Below are 7,372 nucleotides of genomic sequence, written 5' to 3'. Positions count from 1 at the left end.
GTATTTTGAAGCTCTGTTGTTACAGATGAGAAAATGAGGTAGAAGAAACATCAGAGGACTTGCTCAAGTCCACTCAGCTAGTGAATGTTGAAATAAGAAATTGCACTCAGGCAGACTGGCTCCAAAATCATGCTCTACCGCCCATATGACACACTTTGGAGGCTAAACCATCCAAATCAATTGTTTTCATAGAGTAAATGATCCAGATAATTCACTTAGCTTCACTGTGGTCAATTCAGGTCAAAAGTTGGCAAAATAAAATACAGTGAATTTTCTGGCTCACTGGTGATCTCTGCCACCCATCTTCTACTCTATCAATATGGTGCTTGTCATTTCTTCACTGACCATGCCATGCTATGCACTGGTGCCTTTGCAATAGTTAGTCCTATTTCCTGGAATGTTCTTCCTGGCTTTGGCATATTTTATTTATTTATTTATTTTTAAATGAAGAGTATTTTTTTTAATTTAATTTAATTTATTTATTTATGGGTGTGTTGGGTCTTCGTTTCTGTGCGAGGGCTTCCTCTAGTTGTGGCAAGCGGGGGCCACTCTTCACCGCGGTGCGCGGGCCTCTCACTATCGCGGCCTCTCTTGCTGCGGAGCACAGGCTCCAGACGCGCAGGCTCAGTAGCTGTGGCTCACGGGCCTAGTTGCTCCGCGGCATGTGGGATCTTCCCAGACCAGGGCTCGAACCCGTGTCCCCTGCATTGGCAGGCAGATTCTCAACCACTGCGCCACCAGGGAAGCCCTGGCATATCGCATCTTATATTTCAAGTCATAGCTCACACACAACAATAAATGAATATGCATCTAACAACAGAGCTTCAAAATACACAAAGCAGAGCCTGTGCTCTGCAATGGGAGAGGCCGCGACAGTGAGAGGCCCGCGCACCGCGATGAAGAGTGGTCCCCGCTCATCGCAACTAGAGAAAGCCCTTGCACAGAAACGAAGACCCAACACAGCCAAAAATAAATATAAATAAATAAATAAATTTATATTAAAAAAAAAATACACAAAGCAAAAACTGATAGAACTTAAAGGCTACTTGAACAGATGCGTAATTTTCATTGGAGACTTTAACACTTGTTAAAAGGGGAAGTGGGGCAAAAGAGGTGTTCCCTCCACGCGTAATTCAGGAATGCCAGAACATTGTATTCTCTTTTCCTCATGCCCTCCATACAAATTACTCCTGGTTCACTGGTGCCTGAAATTCCATAACTTATTGCTTTGGCTTAAAGCCAGGAGAAGGGAAGGGGCATAAATTTCTTCTCTTCTAGAGCTGACTATGTGCCAGGTACATTCTTACTTATTCTCCACGTCAATCTTACGCATTGCACTCTTTTATAAAAGAAGGAACTGAGGCTCAGAGAAGTTAAGTAATTTTTTCAGGGTCACAAAGCAAGTAAATAGAAGAGATTATAACTGAGCCCGAGGTGGGTTAACTCTAAAATCTACTACTCTAGGCTAATATTTATGTTGGCCTAGCACTGTATTGTCTCTGTCTTATTTAATATTTACTCTCAGAGTAAATAAGCTTATCAGGGCAAGACCATTATAAATATTTTCAAATCCCCATCACAATAGGAGAGCAACATTTAAACAACCCTCCAACAATATTTTCAATAAAATTAGGTGACACGGTTTACTCTGCTCTGGTGGTTTGGGTAGGACCAAACCACCACTATCCACGAAACCTACTCACAATCTTTATAGGTTAGGAAATGTGTGAGGATCTAAGGGAAGAGGAGAGGGAGTTCTGGTGGTATAGGAGCCGGTGATGTGCTCGTAAGTTAGCTCTCAAAAACATTTAAAAACAACCAAAACAAATAAACAAACAAAACTCAGAAACCAACTTGACCTGTAGTGTTTGCTGATCTTCAGGGTATAAATACTCCACCATAGTTAATGTCACTGGCTACAGATCTGGGAAGAGCTGACGCAGTCAAGTCTTGCAAGAATCTCAGCTTTAGAATGACCCTTAGAGCCTCTGTTGAGAGCCTTAGAACACAGACCTTGCAACAAAAGCTCACCCTCCCGAGAGAGGACCCTTCAAGGACCCCAGAAGTACTCCATAAAAACTCTCTCCTAGGGACTTCCCTGGTGGCGCAGTGGTTAAGATTCTGCCTGCCAATGCAGGGGACACGGGTTTGAGCCCTGGTCCGGGAGGATCCCACATGCCACGGAGCAACTAAGCCCATACGCCACAACTACTGAGCCTGTGCTCTAGAGCCCGCGAGCCACAACTACTGAGCCTGCGTGCCACAACTACTGAAGCCTGCGTGCCTAGAGCCCGTGCTCGAAAACAGGAGAAGCCACCACATTGAGAAGCCTGTGCACCACAACGATGAGTAGCCGCCACTCGCCACAACTAGAGAAAGCCTGCGTGCAACAACAAAGACCCAATGCAGCCAAATATAAATTAATTAATTAATTTAAAAAACCCCAAAAAACAAAAACAAAAACAAAAACTCTATCCTAGGAGGAAAAACTCTCTCCTACCCTGAGTAAAAATCTTCTAGTAGTAGAATAAATTGATCAGGTCAGAGCACTGGATATAAAGAAGGTACAAAGGAATAAGATCTTAAAACTGTGGAGGTGAATCCATGGAATGAAATACTTTGAAGTGACAATGGGGAGCCTTCAAGACAGAAGCACCTTGGCCTAGCCCCTACTCCCTGCATGGCAATATTGCTTTTAAATTACAGGAAAACCCATCTTATACAAGTATAAACATTAGAAAAGAAATGTAAATCAAATATGAAGATATTTTAAGGAAAATGAGAAAAATGAACTAAATACTGCATTGGCAGATAAAGAGGCATACCAGAAAAACACAGCCACAAAGCAGATTGAGAAATGTTTCCTAATAGAAAATGAACTAACGATAATTTTTAAAACTGTAATAAGTTACAGAAACATGACATATGAAAGTTCAAAAATAAGACAGTTCCACAAGAGGGATGTGTCAAATAAGAGTCGAGCAAGGGCTTCCCTGGTGGCACAGTGGTTGAGAATCTGCCTGCCAATGCAGGGGACACGGGTTCGAGCCCTGGTCTGGGAGGATCCCACATGCTGCGGAACAACTGGGCCCGTGAGCCACAACTACTGAGCTTGCATGCCTGGAGCCTGTGCTCCGCAGCGGGAGAGGCCGCGATGGTGAGAGGCCCGCGCACCACGATGAAGAGTGGCCCCCGCTTGCCATAACTAGAGAAAGCCCTCGCACAGAAACGAAGACCCAACACAGCCAAAAATAAAAATAAATAAATAAATAAAAAATTAAAAAAAAGAGTCGAGCAAGCTCAGGAAAAAATTAAAAAATAATATTTTATGAACTAAGCCTAAGCTAGAAGTTACACAAGAAAAATCAGATGTCACAGAAAGCATAACAAGGGAGACTGAGGTTATAAAGGAGGAAATTAAACAGAAATAAAGAAAAAGATTGTTTATAAAGGTAGATGTAGAAAATAGGCAAAGAAAAATCCAACAGCGTACAACTGGAGTTCCTGAAGAAGGAAACCAAATCAATAGATCAGAGTAAATACTAACTTAAGAAATCTGTGATGAGATAAAAAGACACTTGAGTCTATATATTGAATGGGGTCAGTATGTACCTGGGAAACTCAACCAGAATCATCCACAGTGAGACACATTCTAATTAAACTACTGGAATTGAAAGATAAATTCATTTCGGTCTCCAGACACAACCCACCACCACCAAATATCAATTTTTTGATGGAAAAAAGGACAAATTTGAAATGAAACTCTGTTCATACAAAAACCTGCACAAGAATGTTCATAAAGATTTCATTCACAGTGGTCAAAACTGGAAACAACTAAATGCCCTTCAACAGTGAGTGGTTAAACAACCTGGTACATCTGTACCATGGAAATCTACTCAAGGATAAAAAGATATGAACTATTGATACAGGCAATAGCTTGGATGAGTTTCCAGAGAATTTCCGGAGAATTATTGTGAGTGAGAAATGCCAGTCCCCAGTGGTTACAAATTCTATGGCTTCATTTATATAACATTCTTGAAATGATGAAATTATAGAAATGGAGAACAGATTGGTTGTTGCCAGAGTTTAGGAACCACATGGTGGGTAGGAGGTAGACAAGGTTATAAAAAGTCAACATGAGGAATCCTTGTGGAGATGTGTCTTGAGTGTGGCGGTGAAGATACGAGAGAATTGCATAGAACTGAATACACACACACATATATATGCAAAACACAGTTAAAACTGGGGAAATCTGAATGAGATTGGTAGATTGAACCAATGTCAAAATCCTGGTGTGACATTGTACTCTAGCTTTATAAGTTGTTACCTTTGGGGACACTGGTAAAGGGTACACAGGATCTTTCTGTATTATTTCTTACAAATGCATGTGAATCTATAGTGATCTCAAAATAAAAAGTTTAATTTAAAAAGTGCACTGCTCTGAGCTAACCAATGTTTCAAAATCAGTCAACATAGAGGAAATTTCGATGACGAGGATGATGGTAGTCATGGTGATAGTGGTGATTATGATACTAATTCCCATTTACTGAGCTGTCACTGCAGGTTCCAAGAGAACCGAGGCTTCCTCTTAGTCGCCACTGCACCCCAAAGACTAGCACAGTATTGAATAAATATTTGTTGAATAGCTGGTATTGAGCAAATACTGGTTGAATAAACGAACAATTCTGCAAGATACCTATTATTATTCTCATGCTTCAGATAAGAAAGCTGGGACTTAAAAAGGTTACGTAATACCCAGACGTCACACAACTTATAAAGAGAAAAGTTAGGATCGGCTGATCACAAAGTCCGCTATTAATAACGACGTCAGTCTTGCAAAACGCTAGGGTAACTTCCAATAAACCAACATGAATGCCCTTCATTTTGGTATCACCACTTTAACTGCCTGGCATCTCTCTGCTGAATCTCATGACTATTCTTATTTACAGTGATGCATCCTCAGCCCTCCCCCCTGTCTTCTTGTTCTCTGCACATCCTTGTGAGACATTATTATTAGTGCCACTGCGTGTGAAGGGAAAAGGAGACTAGTTTACGCGTGTTCAGAAAATGTACCAAAGACTAGAGCATTTTTTTAAAATTTTTATTTATTTATTTATTTATTTTTGGCTGTGTTGGGTCTTCGTTTCTGTGCGAGGGCTTTCTCCAGTTACGGCGAGCGGGGGCCACTCTTCATCGCGGTGCGCGGGCCTCTCACTGTCGCGGCCTCTCTTGTTGCGGAGCACAGGCTCCAGATGCGCAGGCTCAGTAGTTGTGGCTCACGGGCCTAGTTGCTCCGCAGCATGTGGGATCCTCCCACACCAGGGTTCAAACCCGTGTCCCCTGCATTGGCAGGCAGACTTTCAACCACTGCGCCACCAGGGAAGCCCCTAGAGCATTTTTTTAAAGCATGTTAGATACTTTAGTAATTTCCACTAATTTCTGAGAATACACTTAGGAATCACCTTCTGAATTTATCTTATTCCAATTTAAGCTGCCCACATAAAAATCTGTGAATGGATCCGCTGTCAGGCATGAGAAATAGTTTGAAAATAATAGGTCTGGCTGCTTCGGGGAAAGACTATTTAGGAAACAAACTCCCCTGATGTAAAGAATAAACACTGGAAGTAAATTCTCCAAGATGTGCAAAGTCTTTATCATTAGGTAATGAGATTATGAGTTTTTTTTGTTTTTCTGCATTTTTCCAAGTTTTCTGCTCTGCATGTATATTACTCTTAAAAATAATGTAGTAAAAATAAGAAAATGAGTAGTCTAGGTAAAAATTTTACAAATTTTTTAATTAAAAAAAAATGATATTCTGGTATAAACCTATCTTAGCCCAGGTTGTCTAGAAATCAGAATGAAGGACAATGCATTTGTGCTAACACTTCATCGGGGAGAGCGATCCCGGGAAGGAGAGAGAACAAATATTATAAGAACAGTACTGAGCTGTTCAGAAGCACAGCTGATTCTCCATCTTACGGGAGGTCTTCAGAGGGGCTCAATAAACTAACAGATGTCTTGAAACAGTCCATGGGGGGAGGAAGAGAGAAGAATTTATTCATCAACTGCCATCTCTCACCTGCCAAAGTTTACCCTGCAGGATGTTAACTCCTCATCTCCTGGGGGAGTGGGGGGCGGTATCTCCAAGCAGCCAGTGGGAAAGCAGACCCCAAGACAGTGGTGGCAGACTCTTCCCACCACGCCCCTCCCCCGCCATCTGCAGCCATCAGCCTCAGGGGCCTGTCCAGGGGGACAGTGAGTGTGGGTTCCATGAGGTTCCCAGGGGTCCCCTGGCTCTGTGGCAGGAGGCCGGGGAGCAACAGGACCCCCCAGAGCACCACCATGGCGCCCTGGCCCAGTGAGCAGGTAGACGCCCACTTGCCATTGCTGTCAACACGAGATGGTGGCAGAGCTAGACAAGCTGCCTCCAGAAAAGATGGAGCTTCCTGTCTGGGAAGGCAGGCTGGTTAGGGGTCAGAGAACACAGGCCGGTGCCTCACGCAGGGCACCCAGAACAGGCTGTCAATATGTGCTGTCCACAACGGTGCCTCTTTGGGCCTTCAAGGGGGAAACATCAGAGAGGGAAAAGTTCTAGGTTCTATGTATCTGTGACTCACATCCTGACGCCTTGATTTTGATGAGAAAAAATTTTAAATCACCCTCTTTTTTACTGCAGAGAAAATAAGATAGCAAAATCTTGCAGGGAACTTTCACTGAGATACGGAAATGACACTGCCCAGCTGGATGTCTCAGGATAATGCTCAGATTCACTGGTCCCAGCATCTCTCTTTCTAGGGCATTCGCAGCACACGGCTCTAGGGACCACCAGTCACAAAGTTCAATGTGGATGGATCTGGGCAACATGGCAGTCCGACCACGCCTCTTCCCCTTCCTTATATCCATAGGGAGGCGACCGGGACTCCAAATTCAGGAAATACAATTTTCTTACAAATTGGGGTCCCGAAGACACAAGAAAAAGAAAAACAGGAAGCGGGAGGGAGAGTGACGTCTGCAAGGGCTTCTGTCCAGCTCCTCCTAGGACTGTCCTGCTTTACTGAGGCCTTGGGCTGGTGACTCCGTTCTTAATTTTGTGATGATGAAAATGCCATACAGAGTTTTGGAAGAAACATCCAAAAAACAAAATAGCATTACAATCTGCATCATATTTTACCTTTCTAGAAGAGTCCCCCCTTCCCCAAAGATAGCATTTTCTACTGTCTAGAGCTTTCACTGGGGCACGGGACACAGAAACAGAGCTTGCGGAAAGACAAGAGGATTTTGCAAAGGGAAACAGAGGCCGGTGCCTCTGGTGTCTGAATTACACAAATTACATTGGTCCCTTGGCCTTTTTGACAAGGATCGTTGGCATCCT

This window comes from Balaenoptera ricei, chromosome 21, assembly GCF_028023285.1.
Source record: "Balaenoptera ricei isolate mBalRic1 chromosome 21, mBalRic1.hap2, whole genome shotgun sequence".
Lineage (NCBI taxonomy): Eukaryota > Metazoa > Chordata > Mammalia > Artiodactyla > Balaenopteridae > Balaenoptera > Balaenoptera ricei.
The sequence above is the reverse complement of the archived record's forward strand: the minus strand, read 5'-3'. Positions refer to the sequence as shown.